At 42.0% G+C, this 15,514-nt stretch overlaps 1 protein-coding gene and 1 pseudogene across 17 annotated transcripts in view; both read left to right on the top strand.

Annotated features, from left to right (window-relative positions):
* The first annotated feature begins 103 nt into the window (after nucleotides 1-103).
* Nucleotides 104-15,514, top strand: part of Ccdc148 (coiled-coil domain containing 148) — a 310,826-nt gene continuing 295,415 nt past the window's right edge. For 7 of the 17 annotated variants that reach the window (XM_052723813.1, XM_052723803.1, XM_052723805.1 and 4 more), the window contains exon 1: nucleotides 110-545. The gene's annotated coding sequence lies outside the window, so the exon portion shown is untranslated. Of the gene's footprint in view, nucleotides 546-15,514 lie in introns of all 17 variants that reach the window. The other 10 variants (XM_052723798.1, XM_052723799.1, XM_052723796.1 and 7 more) reach the window with 4 other exon arrangements.
* On the top strand, nucleotides 220-12,375 carry LOC128100476 (60S ribosomal protein L17-like; annotated as a pseudogene).

Here is a 15,514-nt window from a genome sequence, read left to right as displayed (position 1 = left end):
CAGCCCCGGAGCCACTCAGACTGCTCGGAGGCCGCCGCCCCGCCGCCAGCCCGCCCGCCCGCCCGCCCGGCCAGTGCCGGCACCCGGGAACGTCAGCACGCCGCCGTCCCCAGACAGGCTGCGCGCCCGCCCCATTGGGCGGAAGGAGAGGGCCGGCCCTCCCCATTGGCCCGGCCCTCATATTGAACGAGCCAATGGGAGCTGCGGTTTCAGGTCGCCATGGAGACCGATGCTGTTAAGAGCGAGAGGGCCAGGAGAAGGTGGGGAGCGAAGATGAAGGTGTCTGTGGCCTCCGGCGCGGGAGGGGGTGGGGGGAAGGAGTATTAGGGGATTCCCGAGCTAGCGCTCTGAAATCGGGCGGGTCTGGCTTTTGACTCCTGCCAAGACTGTGCATGGTAGGGCTTGTCCCTGGCGTCGAAGGCAGAAACAACTGAGCCCCTGGACTTCGGCTTAACATTGGGAGCTCAGGAGTGGGCGTTCATTTTTCCTGCACCTGGGGAGCCTGCAAGGCTATGCCCTTTGACCTTTGACATCTGTGCAGCCCGGTGAGTTCCACTCCATTCCTTAAATCTCTGCTTCTTCCACTTGAATTCTTCCAACCACTCCCCCTTCCCTGAGTCGAGTATTTCCTCAGATTTTTTTTTTTTTGGTTCTTCAAGACTATGACCCCTCCCAAGGGAAACAGGATTTCTTGCGCGTGGTATTTTGGTAGGGAAACTGGATGGGATTGTGAAAAGGGATCGACCCACAGCAGAATGAGTTCTATGCTTCCCAAAGCAGCAAGTCACTGATCTCTGCTCCCCGCTCTTGTCCTGTGTGCTTTCTGCACTGAGCGTGGCAGGTGCACGCTCTTTCCAGTGTATCACGGGCTGGAGCTGTGCCAGAATCAATCCCGATGATTTTTTTGCAAAAGAAAAGAAGAAATAGGTTGCAGATGATGGATTTTTAATTTCTGACTACTTTCCAGATTATCTCTGAATTTGATAAAGAAATGATGAATTGGGACATGGAATCAGTACTCACGCAAAATCCTGACCTTTCGTAATGAGTGCTCTACTTTCATTTAAGTCATTTTGTGCTAGTTTGCTTGTACTAATTATTTTTGATGAGTGATGTTCATAATTAGATACTACCCATTAATCTGGAACTTATAGACATGATACTACTTTTAAACATATGTTTAAAAGATCCTCACTCTAGCACATAGCCACTGATATATTCATCTTCCTACTTTTGGTGACTTTGTTATTTTCATAATATCCTCTTTAGTTAAAAAAGTCATGTTTATGCTACTTCTCAAAATAAGGGACTGTATTAATTTTTTTCTCATATTGTGCGGGAAAAGATGATAGGAAGTTTGAAATTGCAAATATTTTGTTGAAGGAAGCAGATGACTGTGTGTGCAAGCTGTATGTATCTAACTTACATTCTGAATTATAAGTGGATGGTTTGTTTTGCTGTTGGTTTTTGCATTATAAAATATATCCTAAGAAATGTTAATATGGCACCTTGCTTGGGGGAAAAAAATCTCCTTGGTACTTACTGTAAACTTAGATTTAATTGACAGTCCTATGCAGGGTTGAACTGTGGAACAAAATGGGTAAATGTGAATATATCACTTAAATATTTTAGAATTAGGGTGGAGGCAGCAAGCAGTAAGGTTGGAGATAGCTCATGGCTTGTCATTAGGAAAATTGGCTGCTTTTGAGGTTTTGTTTTTTGGTTTTGTTGTTGTTTGTTTGTTTGCTTAATGTGTGTTTGGTCATAGGAGAATAGGAAAAGGTAAAATCTGAAGGTTGATAAATAAGACATTTTAAATGTCTAGTCAAGATACCAATTTTTTTTTAAATTTTAAGTAAAATTTTAAGGAATGAATGGAAGTTTTGCCTAATCAAAAGCAAAAATGCGTGTCTCACTTTTTTCCTTTGTAGAAAGAAGGAAAAAAGAACCAATTTTATTTCTACCCTAATAATCATTTTCGTTTGTATTTTTCTCAAAACATGTATCCGACAAGTATTTTCATATTGTTTTTATGTGTGTAATTTACATGTCATTTCCATTGTCAGTGATTAAAATTTGGCTGAAACCCAGCAGGAATAATGAATGTCCCTAAATCAGTTGTCATTCAACATTATTTTTTTTTCTTGTTATATTTAGTGGAAAAAAATTTTGAACTTTTATTGCTAAGCATTGCTGGTTAAAGCTAAGAAAACCCTTTGTTCTACTAAAAGTTGATGCTACTCAGAACCTACCTGGCTCTTACATTCCTTTTGACATCAGGATGGTGATAACCTAGGAGCCTTCTAGAGAGCCCCTCCTACATCTGCCTTATTCTGATAGCAAGTCTGCACTGTACTGAGAATCCCTCCATCCACTCTGGGGATCCAGCAAGAGGCCCTTCAACTCACCTTTCTTAAACCCCAGTCTCAATTTTCACACCTTTGCCTCCATCAGCCCCTATTGAGAAGTGCCCTGACACTCTTTTATGCTCATACTCCAGCTGTGCTAATTAAACACATGGTACTCTTGCCAACAGGATTTTTCTCTGTCCTTGGTGCCTTCTCAGATTCCCTTCTATACCCTCTCCTCCCAAGTTTCTCTCTTAGCCTCCCAAATATCTGGCCTTTTATGGAACCGTTTTTGCTTATTCTCCCTCTTTATCTGCTGGCCTTTCCTTTCACCAAGAAGCAGTACTGATGGAGAGCTCCACTTTTTCATCCCAGATGCTTTGACCCTTGAAATTGTTCTGAAGATGGTTCTGTCTGTCCACAAAATCGTGGCTCATTTGGCTGACTAAGTTCTCTCATATAACAATGTCTTTTGGACCGGGAGTGGGGTACATGCGTATAAGTGCAGCACTTGGGTACCAGAGGTGGTGGGGTCAGAAGTTTATCCTCATCTTTGTGTACATGGCAAGTTTCAGGCCAGCCTTGGTTACATGAGGCTCTGTCTCAAAACAAACAAACAAAAACACAACTTTGCTTAAAACTTGGCAGGATTTGTAATCACTTGGGAAGGGAGTTTTTATATATATGTATATATATATACATATATATAAACAGATTTTTTTAAGCTTTTAATTTTATGTGAATAAATTTATTCACTAGAAGACTGTCATATTCAGAGTCTTCTCACATTTAAAATGAGAAACATGAGGCAATAAGAGCTTCAGTAAACTGACCAATGTTACATCATCAATAAGCAATAAATCATGGCTATCCCTGACATGCTGATTATAGGGCTTAATTATTTTTTAAAATATTTTTTGTTTAAAACAATTTTTCAATTTAAATATATTTTGGTCATATTCTTCCCCTCCCCCAAGTCATTCCAAATCCTCTCCTCCTCCCTACCTTCCCAACTTTCTTGAAAAACCAATACAAAACCCTCCCAAACCAATGAAACACCCCAAAAAACCAAACCAAACCAGCAGACAAAAGCCCTGTAACCAAATAAAAGCATACAAAAATACTGTGGAGTCTGTTATATGTGGTCAACAACTCCTGGGCATGAGGTCTGCCCTGAAGTGGTTAATATACTCAGTGTCACTCCATTGGAGAAAACTGATTTTCCTGCTCCCAGCAGGTATAAGTGACAGTTCAATTGTTACCTTTATCCTCGTGGCTAGGTTTTCATTCATTCATTCACTTTTAAAAAAATATAACAGAATAAAATATAGTAAGATAAAACAAAAACTATCACAAGTTGGGCAAGACAAACCAACAGAAGGAAAAGAGCCCAAGAGAAGGCACAAAAATCAGAGAACCCTGCCCCACTCTGAACACTCAGGAATCCCAGAAAAACATAGTTGCCATGGTTGGAAGTCAGCTTCCTGTAAGGATGTGGGAAGACCTGCCTACCTTGGGTGGAATCTGCACCATTTCTGGGGCTGGACCCTGCACGAAATGGAAAGGGGAGCCGAGCATCCCTTGTGTTCTCTGCTCCCTGACTGGGTGTCATGGCAGCTGTGTGGAGCACCTGCTGCTGTGACTTCCCTGTGTTTGGGCTATAACCTGAGACTGTGTGCCAGAGTCACCCCTTCCCCCTCAGGTGCTTGTGTCAGGTATTTTATAACAGCAGTAGAAAGGAAGCTGAGACACCCCCAATTCCAGACTCTCCTAGGGGAGGGAACCTTTGTCCGCTAGCCTGAGGAGCCGTAGAAATGCAAATGGCCTACTTGAGCAGAGGGAGCTGTGTGCAAATAGTCTAGGTCTGGCTGCTGGGTAGCCTTGGTAGAAAGAGGGGGCCTCTACTTAGGCTGACCGTGGACAAGGTTTACAAAGAATGAAGAGGTTGGGTGATGATATCCCAGGTTCAGAAGTGAACAGCAGAACCCCAAGGAACTCTCCAGCCCCAGTGCAGAAAGTTGACCTGACCCTTGCAAAGGCGGGGAAGATGGTGGTACTCTACAGTGTTTACTGTTTTCGTGTTAGCTCAAGATGACTAGTGAAAATTTTCCTTTTGAAATATGCCATAGAAAGGAAGGACTCGAAGATGTCTCTCTCCGATATCTCTACAGTAGGTAGGAGCAGTGAAAACAGAAACTGAAAATACTCCAGCACTGGTAGCTTCTATCATTGCAGAGGCCTGTTTACACAAGCAGGCAGGTGGTGAACGAGGAAAAGCACAGCAGTGCTGAGCCCCGGGACAATGGCTAGGGTTCAGAAATAGCTCAGGTGGTTCAGGATCGTCTATGCCTCACCTTCAGCCACATTGTCTGAAACACGCAAATTCTTCACCACCCTAAAGACCCAACCCGGTTTCCAAACCCTGTCCCCAACCACCAAACTCAGGCTGCCCTCTGCCTTCATATTATTGTGGCACTTGACATTTTACCTCCTGGTGTAGTTGTTTCTGTGTGAACATTCTCCCCAAGAGGATATGTTCCCTGGCATGTCCAAGACTATCCCTTGGAGTGCCTGGAGCCCCAGAAGTATGCCGCATAGTAAGAGAAGCATGTGTTCATTAATCATTATAGTCCTTACAGGAAGCTGATTTCCAGCTATGACAGATAGGAATCAGTAATGTCGGGAGGTAATTAGAAAAAGATGAAATTAAATATTCAATGTGGAAAATGAGAATCTGTGCAGAGTAGAGATTTCCCCTTCAGTAGCCTTCAAAGACAGCAAAGCCCTGGAAACATGGGAACATTAGTGGAAACATGCATGAAAAGAAATGGATTTGTGTGCCTTCTTTACAACAAAGGCTGTAGAACTCTGTTTATAGGGAAAGCGATTGGAATGCAACTTTGCCAAGATGTTAGAATAAAGAGTCACTTAAATTTTGTCTTCATATGAAGCTCCAAAGTGACGCTGTCTCTCAAAACAAGATAAGATCATTAGAACTGAATAATTTCACAAAAATCAGAAAGCCATCAGACATTTGGGATGTGTAACAGACATCTGTTGTGTGTGATGATCATACTTCCTAGACCTATCCCCACAGCCTTTGAAGCAGACAGCCCTGCATGACTCATGAGCCTTTGTCGCCTCCTGGAAACGACTTTATGGAGTCCTAATTTAAGGTAGCCCAGCCACTGGCTGTTTACCTGTGACTGTAAAGGCATCAGCCAGAGTCTTCTGGCAATACAGAACTTAGACAGCAAGCAAGCTGCCTTGGCTCTGATGTTGCCTCAGCTGCTATTGAAGGACACCCCCATTTGTTACCTCAAAATACCACTTCGGGGCTGGAGAGCTAGCTCAGTGGTTAAGAGCATTTACTGCTCTCACAGAGGACCTGAGTTCAGTTCCCAGCACCCATGTCTAACAGCTAAACAACAAACCGTAACTCCGGCTCCAAGGGGTCAGTCCTCTGGTCCCTGCAAGCACCAGAACTCACATGCACATTCCAGCTCTGCTCCTGACATACACACACACAGCCCTGGCTCTCCTGGAACTCGATTTGTAGACCAGGCTGGCCTTGAACTCACAGAGATCCACTTGCTTCTGCCTCTCAAATGCTGGGATTAAAGGCATGTGCCACCATGCCCAGCTCCAATTATTCTCCTTCTCCTTCTCCTTCTCCTTCTCCTTCTCCTTCTCCTTCTCCTTCTCCTTCTCCTTCTCCTTCTCCTTCTCCTTCTCCTTCTCCTTCTCCTTCTCCTTCTCCTTCTCCTTCTCCTTCTTCTTCTTCTTCCCACTTAAATATGAGCCTTCTGGTTCTGTGAGCAATGGTGGGGAGACCCAGCTCAACAGAGGCACCAGCAAACTAAGGTCCTCTTTTCCCCCTTACAGACCTTCATGTAGGCAGCTAAACAAAAACGAACATGCCAGGCTTCTGAGATGGCTCAGCAGTGAGGGTACCTGCTGCCAAGTCTGATGGCCTGACTTCAATGCCTCGAACTCACAGTGGGAGGAGGGACCCAATTCCTGGAAGGAATTCTTCTGACCTCTGCACTTGTGCCATGACACGAAATGGTAATAAATAGGATATAGGAGATATATATATATTAAAATACTCAAAGAAAAAAATGTGAAGCAAAGATGCTGTGTCTAGCAAAACTGTCCTTCAAAACTGATTGCGACCATCCTCATAGATGGACCTATATTGAGAATGTGCTAATACAACCCACAGAGCAACCAGCTTTGTGTGACATCAGAGCAAGAAAGGACAATCAGACAAGGACAATCAGACAAGGGCAGGGAACCACTCAGCAGCCCCCTTTGGAAAGCAGAGTGCTGAGGTTTGGATCTGGACTATTGCCCCCAAGGCCCCTCTGTTAAGGCCTGGTCCCCAGAGGGCCACTGTTGCCCGGTGGTGGTCACATGCCTTTGAAGGGGTCATGGAGTTGTGGAGTTCCAGTCTTCTAACTTTCCTAGCTTCCTGGCCTCCTCCTGTGCTCCCCACCAAGACGCTGGCCCAGGCCCCAAGGCAATGGGGCCAGACCACTGTGGACTAAAAACATGAGCCAAAAAAAATTTTTTTTCTCTTTAGAAGCTGATGATGTTAAATATTCATTGTGGCAACTGAAAGTTGATTAACATATAGCTCTTTACCCAGTGTCATCCTGGGATATCAAATGATCATTAACCATGAAGTGATTACAGATGATTACTAAATAGGAATGTGCTGTTACAAAAGGCTCTTTGAAGTTTTTCCTAAAGTAAATAATCAGAAAATTAAGACCCCTTATATTCCTCACTCTGGGGCTCTCTGTCTCTGTCTCTGCTTCATCCTGATGAGACTGAGAAGGGAGGAGTCAGTCACATGCAAGAGCTCTCCCCACCCTGTCTTCTGACATGGGGCCTAGCTCTTATTCTCTCCCTGGGCCACCATTTCCTCTGCACACCTGCTCTCCCGACTTTGTCCTCCCAGGGCCCCTGTGTAGCTTGTTACAGCTTTGCACACCTGTGAAGGTGGACAGGGAGAGTAAATGAACAGCATTGCTAGTACACTGCACTGCCATAGACCAGGAGTCAGAAACTGCCCTGGTTTCCTATAGTTTGGTAAATTTTTAAAGGGGGGGGGGGGAGGCAGTGAATGGATGCAGAAAAGCCAGTGATAAGAAAAACACATCAATTTATAATAAAATGCTCGGTAAATTAGCAGTAGAAGGGAACTCCCTTCATATCATAAGGAACATATGTGAAAACCCATGGCCAACACTGTGTTTATGATGAAAGACTAACTTGGTTCCCCTAAAACTGAGACACAGTGTGTGCATCTCATCTTGAAAGCAAAGAAAAAGGGACTTAGTAACTGAGTTAGAGAACCAAACAAGGACATTCACAGGCATCCTTACTGTTCAGCACTGTGCTGCACATTCTACCCAGTGTAATGAGGAGGGAATAACAAGATCCAAAGGTATATAGGTTGGAAAGGGAAAGAAACTAAAGCTACCTACCTTTGTTCGCATATGCCATGGTCCTGTCTATAAAAGATCCTAAGGAATACACATGCATGCACTAGAACTAATCAACAAAAATCAACAAAATCAACAGAAAATTCCACTTACAACATTATTATTCACAACAATAAAAATGCAATATTTATGCAAGCAAACATTTTCAAAGTCAATTTGAATCTATAGATTCAATATGATCCCTGTCAAAATCCCAGCAAGCATTGTTGTAGCAATTGATCATCTTAAAATGGAAACACAGAGAAACAAGACTCCCAAAACCAATTTCTGTGGAAAGAACAGAGTAATTACAATATTTAATTGTAAATCTTACTATAAAGCTGCAACAATAAATACAATATTGGCATGATGCCCTGTAGATCAATGGGAAAGCAGGTCCAAAAATTAGCCCTTACATTGTGGTCAGTTCCTTTCAACAAAGATGCCAAGGCAGATCAATGGGGAGAGTCTTTTCAAGAAATGCTTTTGAGATGATGATATTGACTGTCCATATGCACAGCAATGAGCCCAATTAACTCACACTGGACAGAAAAAAATGCAATATCCACCACACACCTACATGTGAGAGCTGGGAATTGTAAGGCTTCCGACAGGAGAGTAGAAAATCTTTGTGATCTTGATTTTGGCAAAGCTTTCCTGGTTATGTCTCCAAAATCATGAGCTATAAAAAAAAAGAAGTTAATAAATTAGGTTTTATCGAAATGACATCACTCTCCCTTCAAAAGACAGCAACAGACCAGTAAGAATGAAAAGACAAATGCAGGACTGTGGGAAGGGTGGGCACACCAAGAATAAGCCAAGCAACTCAATTGGAAAATGGGAAGGCAGAGGCTGGAGAGATGGCCCAGTGTTAGAGCACTGACTGCTCTTGTGGAGGACCTGTTTACTTTCCAGCACTGGTATGAGGTAGCTCACAGCTGTCTGTGACTCCAGCTCCAGGTGATGTGACCGATCAGGTTCTGAGGGCACAGGCACTAGGACGCAATGCAAGGATAAACACACACACTTAAAAACAAAATCATCATCTTAAGTAGAAAGTATTTTAATAAACATATCACTAGTCCAGTATTCAAATGACCAGTAAGCACATGAAGATATTCTCAGCATCAGGGAAATCATAATTAAAACCACAATGGAGTACTGGAGAGTGGTTATAAACTTCTGATTAGAAAGTAAAATGGCAAAACTATTTTGAAAAATGATGTGATAGTTTCTTAAAAATATAAATGTAAGTTTATCATGTGACCTTTCAATTCTACTTCAGGAAAATCTATGTTATATAAGCATATACATGAAAAATAATAATAGAAATTACTAGAGTGGAAACCTGGAGATAACCCAAGGATCCCTCAAATGATTATTGGCATAGTAGAATACTATTCTGCTATAAAAAGTATGAGCTATAGATACATGCTAGATGGATAAACCTCTAAAACATGTTAAGAGGAAGCAAAGTCATGTAGAAAGGACACATGTGGTATGATGTCTATTACATAAAACTTCCACAAAGTTTAAAATATATCATCAGTGATTACCCTTGGCCTGGTATGGAAGGAATGAGCAGGAGTTATGAGGGAAGGTTTTCTAGGGAGAGAAATATACTCAAACTGGAGAGTGGTGATGTCTGTAGAATGTATTTTTCTTTAAAAAAAACCAAACTATATAGTTATAATGGATACATTTTTGTTGAATAAAATTATGACTCAATAAAGCTATTATAAATAAAACCTTCTCAATAATGACAAACACAACTTTAAAACTCTCTTATATGAACACAGTAAATCTGGAAGTAATTTTGTCATGATTGAAAAGCCTCCAAATGACATTTCACGGGATTTAGGTCTCATTTATTAAACATTAAAAAATACCAAAGAAAACTGATTCACATCAGGAAATCCAGGAATTTACTAGAGAAAAATATTAAACTACAAACATTGCATAATCGGTGAATAGAATTTAAATTTTGGCATCTTAATGGGGAATATGAATATGAAGCCAATATTGTAACTTTTCCATGTCTGCTTCTGTTTTAGCTGTTTATGTTCATTAAAACAGGTATGGGAGAGAAGCTAATCTTGGGTGGAGAACCCTCCTGATACCTGATATCCTACCAAGATTTACAAGATAACGAACAGTCTCTATCACAAAGTCTCCCTAAAGTTTCTGTGAATTATCAACATTGTTAGACTTATCGATAATATATATTTTCCTATGTGTTTATTTTTCTATATTTGCACTTTCCAATTTATATAATAGTAGGATGACATTAGCTTTAAAGAATTTACAGTAAGTGCTTTAGAAATCAGGTTGTTGTGTTTAATAATGGGCTTGTGTGGTGGGGCATGTTTGGTGTTCTAGCTTGCTTCTTGTTGCTGTGATAAAACACTAGCCAAAATCAACTTGGTGAGACAAGAGTTTATTTCATCTTAAAAGTTACGGTTTATCATCCAGAGAAGCCAAGGCAAGAATTCGAGGTAGGTGCTTGAAGCAGAAATCATGGAGGAGTGCTGCTTACTGGCTTGCTCCTTCTAGCTTGCTCAGCCACCTTTCTTATAAGCCCAGGCTCACCTGCTTAGGTATGGCACCACCCATAGTGATCTGTACCCTCCCACATTTATCACCAATTAAGAATATGCCTCACAAACACAGACACAAGTCAATCTGATCTAGGCATTTTTTTCATTTGCTGTTCCCTCTTCCTAGGTGACTGTGGGTTCTATCAAGTTGATAGCTGAAGTTAACTAGGACATTTAAACACCTCAGCTTTATTGGAATATCTGTAGATAAATTTTTATTTTCCTGTTTTCATTTTCTAGGTTTTTTTTTTTTTTCCCTGATTTTCTCTTTTGTGAGTCCCAGGAACTTGAGATAAGTCTCCGGTAAACTAAACTCTGATTTTACTCTTTTACTTTCTGTTTGTCTTGATGAACGCTGAGATCTCCCGCCCTCACACAGTCCCAGGTGAATCTCCAGTTCACCCATCACTCATCATCACAGTGCACGTTCCCTCCTGAGGACAGTCAAGGTGTCTGCGATGCTGCTGGGGAAAGTGGTTGTCTTTGGACCCATCCTCACGTTGTAAATGTGAAACAGAAACAACAAAAATACACAATGAAGCAAGCCAGAAGATTTCTGCACAGAAGAGAGAGACAAAAGAGAGACCCTGACCCCACACAAAATTAGTGCATTTATGGCCAAATAGAAATCCTCATTTTAGGAATTCTCCTAGGAGCCCTGGCATTGCCTCTTCCTGTAAGTGGCCTGAGGTGACCTGTGAAGATGGTCACTACTCTCTTGACCCAGAAGATCCTACAAAGTCATGCAAATCAAGAGGTTCAAATCTTCCTGTTCACTTTAAGAATACACAAGAAACTGCTCAGGCTATCAAGGGTACCATATCCGAAAAGCCACCAAGTATCTAAAAGATGTCACTTTAAAGGAGCATTGTGTGTCGTTCCAGAGGTATAATGGTGGAGTGGGTAGGTGCACCCAGGCCAAACAGCAAGGCTGGACACAGGGCCGGTGGCCTAAAAAGAGTGCTGAATTTTGGCCGCACATGCTTAAAAATGCAGAGTGATGCTGAACTGAAGGGGTTAGATGTGGGTTCTCTAGTCATTGAACACATCTAGTGAACACAGCACCTAAGATGCCCGACGAATTTACAGAGCTCGTGGTGGGATTAACCCATACACGTGATTCCCCGGCCATGTTGAAAAGGAACAGACTGTTCGAAAGCTAGAAGGGGAGGTTGCTCAGAAGAAAAAGATATCCCAGAAGAAGCTGAAGGAACAAAAACCTATGGCATGGGAATAAATTCGGCACAAAATAAATGCAGATAAAAGTAAAAATAAATAAACAAGTCCCGATCTTAAAATCCTGTTTCCAGTGACTTAGTGTGTGGCTTTGGAAAAGTCATCTACCGTTTGCCCGGCCTCTGTCACCTGTCCGTGGAATGAGGCTCTCTAAACAGCCCTACTTCTAAGCATTAGTCACTAACTTTGCAGCGTTGTGTGACATCTGAACTTCAGCACAGGGATGCTACTGGACTTGAGGGGTCAAGGCCCACGTCCCACTTCACACCCATCGGTTTCCTCTTCCTGCTGTTGGTCTGCAGCGGGCTTGACAGTAGCTCGCCTCTGCTTTGAAAGGCCACACTGGTCTAATCGGCTTGCTCAGCTTCTCCTCAATCTCATCTTTGCATTAAGAAGGACCGGCCTTGTCAGTCTTGTTGTAGGAATGCACCATGGTTGTCTTGGTCACATATGCTTACATCAGATATTCTAATTTGATATTATTCGATTATTTGGTTTTTTAAATTACACAGCTTTGGGACTAGGAGGAATGTTAGAGATTATAAATTAAAACTGCCCAAATAACCAGTACCTCAGACCTTCCGCCCAATCTTTTTGAACTCGCTGATGGATGAAATAAATATTAGTGAGCATGTTTATAGATGTCCGATTAAGGTTTCTGAGACTAAAATAGTATAAAATCTGAAATGTTTGTAAGAATTAAATTATTGGAGATGGCTCATCTCTGTTACCCCATCTCTTTGGAACAGTGTGTTAGGTGGCAAGTTTGAGACCAACCTAGGCCTACAGAGATAGATGCTATCTCATAAAAAAAAAAAAAAAGGATGAAATGAAGAACTACATTAGAAAACAATTATGCAAAGATCCTAAGAACTCTCCTCCATGCATAACTAAATGACTACTTTGTGGATGCTTCTACACAGTACTATTGGCTCTCAAGTAGAGGATAAATTGTTACTTTTTTTTTTTCTTTTTTGGTTTTTTTTTTTTTTTTTTTTTCGAGACAGGGTTTCTCTGTGTAGCTTTGCGCCTTTCCTGGAACTCGCTTTGGAGACCAGGCTGGCCTCGAACTCACAGAGATCTGCCTGGCTCTGCCTCCCGAGTGCTGGGATTAAAGGCGTGCACCACCACCGCCCGGCTCAAATTGTTACTTTTTATATTTGGTCTTCAGATTATTTTTGTGTTCTAGAAATTGAGTTGTAACTTAGAGTACTTGTGTGCTTAAAGCTGCTAAGTTGTGTTTTATATAGCTGGTGAAGAGCACTGAACCCCAAGCCAGGCAGTCTGGCTACGTCCCGATGGGCTAGTCTCGCTTTTTGGGATCTCAGACAAAGCATTTAATTTTCCTGACCCTGTATTTACTGATCTTTAAATGGATTGGTCAGACTAAAACCATTTCTGGGCCCAGGTTAATTAGTGTGTCAAATGAAATACTGCATGACCTGACTCTAACTGTGTGGTTTTTTGCTTTAGCAAGCATGCTGATCACGTTACTATAGCCCTCAAGTCTATTTTCACTGTTTTCTATTTTCTGCATAAGCTCTCTTCATCTAAACTCCTTCCTTTTTCCTTTGTCCAAGATATACCTGACACATTTGCCTGTGTCCTGCCCTCCTTTCTGTAACTCTGTGGCCTTACCCTTACACGGGAGCATGTTTATTCCAAACAAAACAGGGGCTGGACAGATGGCTCAGTAGTTAAGAGTACTTGCTGCTCTTGCAGAGGACCCAAGTTTTCTTCTAGGCACCCGTGTCAGGTGATCCACAGCTGTCCAGAGCTCCAGCTTCAAGGGGTCTGACACCCTCTCCTGACCACTGTGTGCACATGCACACAGTGGCTTACACATTTACACATAAACGAAAACAATGAAAATAAAATTTTGTGGGGTCCCACCTCTAGACAAAAAACTATAGGCAACTAGTTATGCAGAGAAAGGGAGAAATAGTCCCCCTAACTGGTTATCCAAGGCAAAGTAGTCAACTCTAAAACCATATAAACACAAACAGCAAAACAAAACATACTCAGCAGGTTGTATTTGTATATAATGTATATAACAATAATAAAGAAAAATTTATCAATTTGAGAGTGGATGGGGACAAGGGAAGGGTCTGAAGGAGGGGATCTGAGAGAAGGGAGAAAGTATTGTAACTAAATTTTATTTATTTATTTATTTTTAATTTATTTTTATTTTTTGGTTTTTCGAGACAGGGTTTCTCTGTGTAACTGCACTGGCTGTCCTGGAACTCTCTTTGTAGACTGGACTGGCCACGAACTCACAGAGATTCGCCTGCGTCTGTCTCCCAAGTGCTGGGATTAAAGGCATACGCCACCAGCGCCTGGCATAATAACTAATTTTTAGTAAAGCATAACTGCACTAAAATTTGTGAGCAAAGTTGAACAAGCCTATAATTCCCAGCACTGTGGAGGCTGAGGCAAGAGACGCTTAAGTTTGAGGCCAATCTGTACGTAGTCACTATGTCATAGTGAGTTATGGATAGCCTATGCTACGCAGAGAGACCCCATCTCAAAAAATAAAAACAAAGAACTAGAAAAAAGAAAGAAAGAAAGAAAGAAAGGAAGGAAGGAAGGAAGGAAGGAAGGAAGGAAGGAAGGAAGAAAAGGAAGCTACCAGGGGTTAACAGAGGGAAAGTGCCCCCCCCCCCCCAGTTTCCTGTTCAGACACCCTCACCTGAGAAGCATGTTCCTTCGGAGTGAGCAGAGGCTGGGTATGTGGGCCATGGAGGAGACAGCCTGGGGTTGCCTCCCTCATGTCCTTTCGCAGTTGAATCAGCTTGGATCTGTTTCCTCACCTGCAAAGGGGAAGAAAGCATATCATCCAAATATCACTGTAGAGATTAAGTGAGGCTTGTGTAGATCCTCACAGGATGGTGATGGCTTTGGTGTGGGTGAAGAAGATGGAGCTGGAGTGAGGGAGCAGCCTTGAGCAGAGGATGCTGTGCTAGCTCTGGGGCCTCTGAAACAGCCCCCTGTGCCCTACCTTCTGCTGTTTCTCCCCATGTTCCTACCCTGGGGTGTACATATTGGGTCAAACTCTGAAGGAGGAAATTAGCATGATTTGTGGGTGATGTTCTTTTCATTTAATTTGAAGCTACCTACAGCAAAATTTTCTCGCAAGTAACTTTTTGTTTTTTTGGTTTTGTTTTCTACCATGCTTCCTAACTGGCATGCCCTAATTATTATGCTCTAAGACATTAAAAGGGGGAAAAAAGGGCCTGGAACAGTCCTTAGACAGCCATTTTATCTATCATTCCATTTGAAAAGCAGCGCACACAAAAATTTTTCTTAGCAAATGTTAATTGATGAAAACATTTCTGCACTAACATCTGAGGAAAGCAGTATGTTCTTAGCTCTTTCAAAGCATAAAATAATCCAGCCACTCAGGAGAAAGCCAGTTGTTTACTTTCTATACAACCTTTGTTTTTTACACCAAGGCTCTTTCATTCTCCATCAAAGCAAGTTTTTAAAGATGTCCCCCACCCCCACACACTGCTTTTTTTTTTTTTTTAATAAGGGAAAGCCAGCTGAATTATTTAGTAAGGTGCCAAGTGGGCACAAAGACTACTTTCCACTTCAATATTTAAATACATGGGGGTTTTCAGGGTAGTATTTACACATTTTCTAAAGTGTGCCATTATACCTAATGTTCTAAAGAATGAGCAAAACAAGTCACACACACACAAAGCACAGGAAAAGACTGTCACTGGTGTACCAGAGTTCTTTAGTTATTTCTAGAATTATAATGTTACGTGAACCTGCAACACAGGAGATCCTAAATCTGGATACATCAATGAGAAGTTCACTTTTGTCAAACTCTTCCAGA

The sequence above is a fragment of the Peromyscus californicus genome, unplaced genomic scaffold (genome assembly GCF_007827085.1).
Source record: "Peromyscus californicus insignis strain IS unplaced genomic scaffold, ASM782708v3 Scaffold_7__1_contigs__length_154581171, whole genome shotgun sequence".
Lineage (NCBI taxonomy): Eukaryota > Metazoa > Chordata > Mammalia > Rodentia > Cricetidae > Peromyscus > Peromyscus californicus.
The sequence above is the reverse complement of the archived record's forward strand: the minus strand, read 5'-3'. Positions and strand labels throughout refer to the sequence as shown.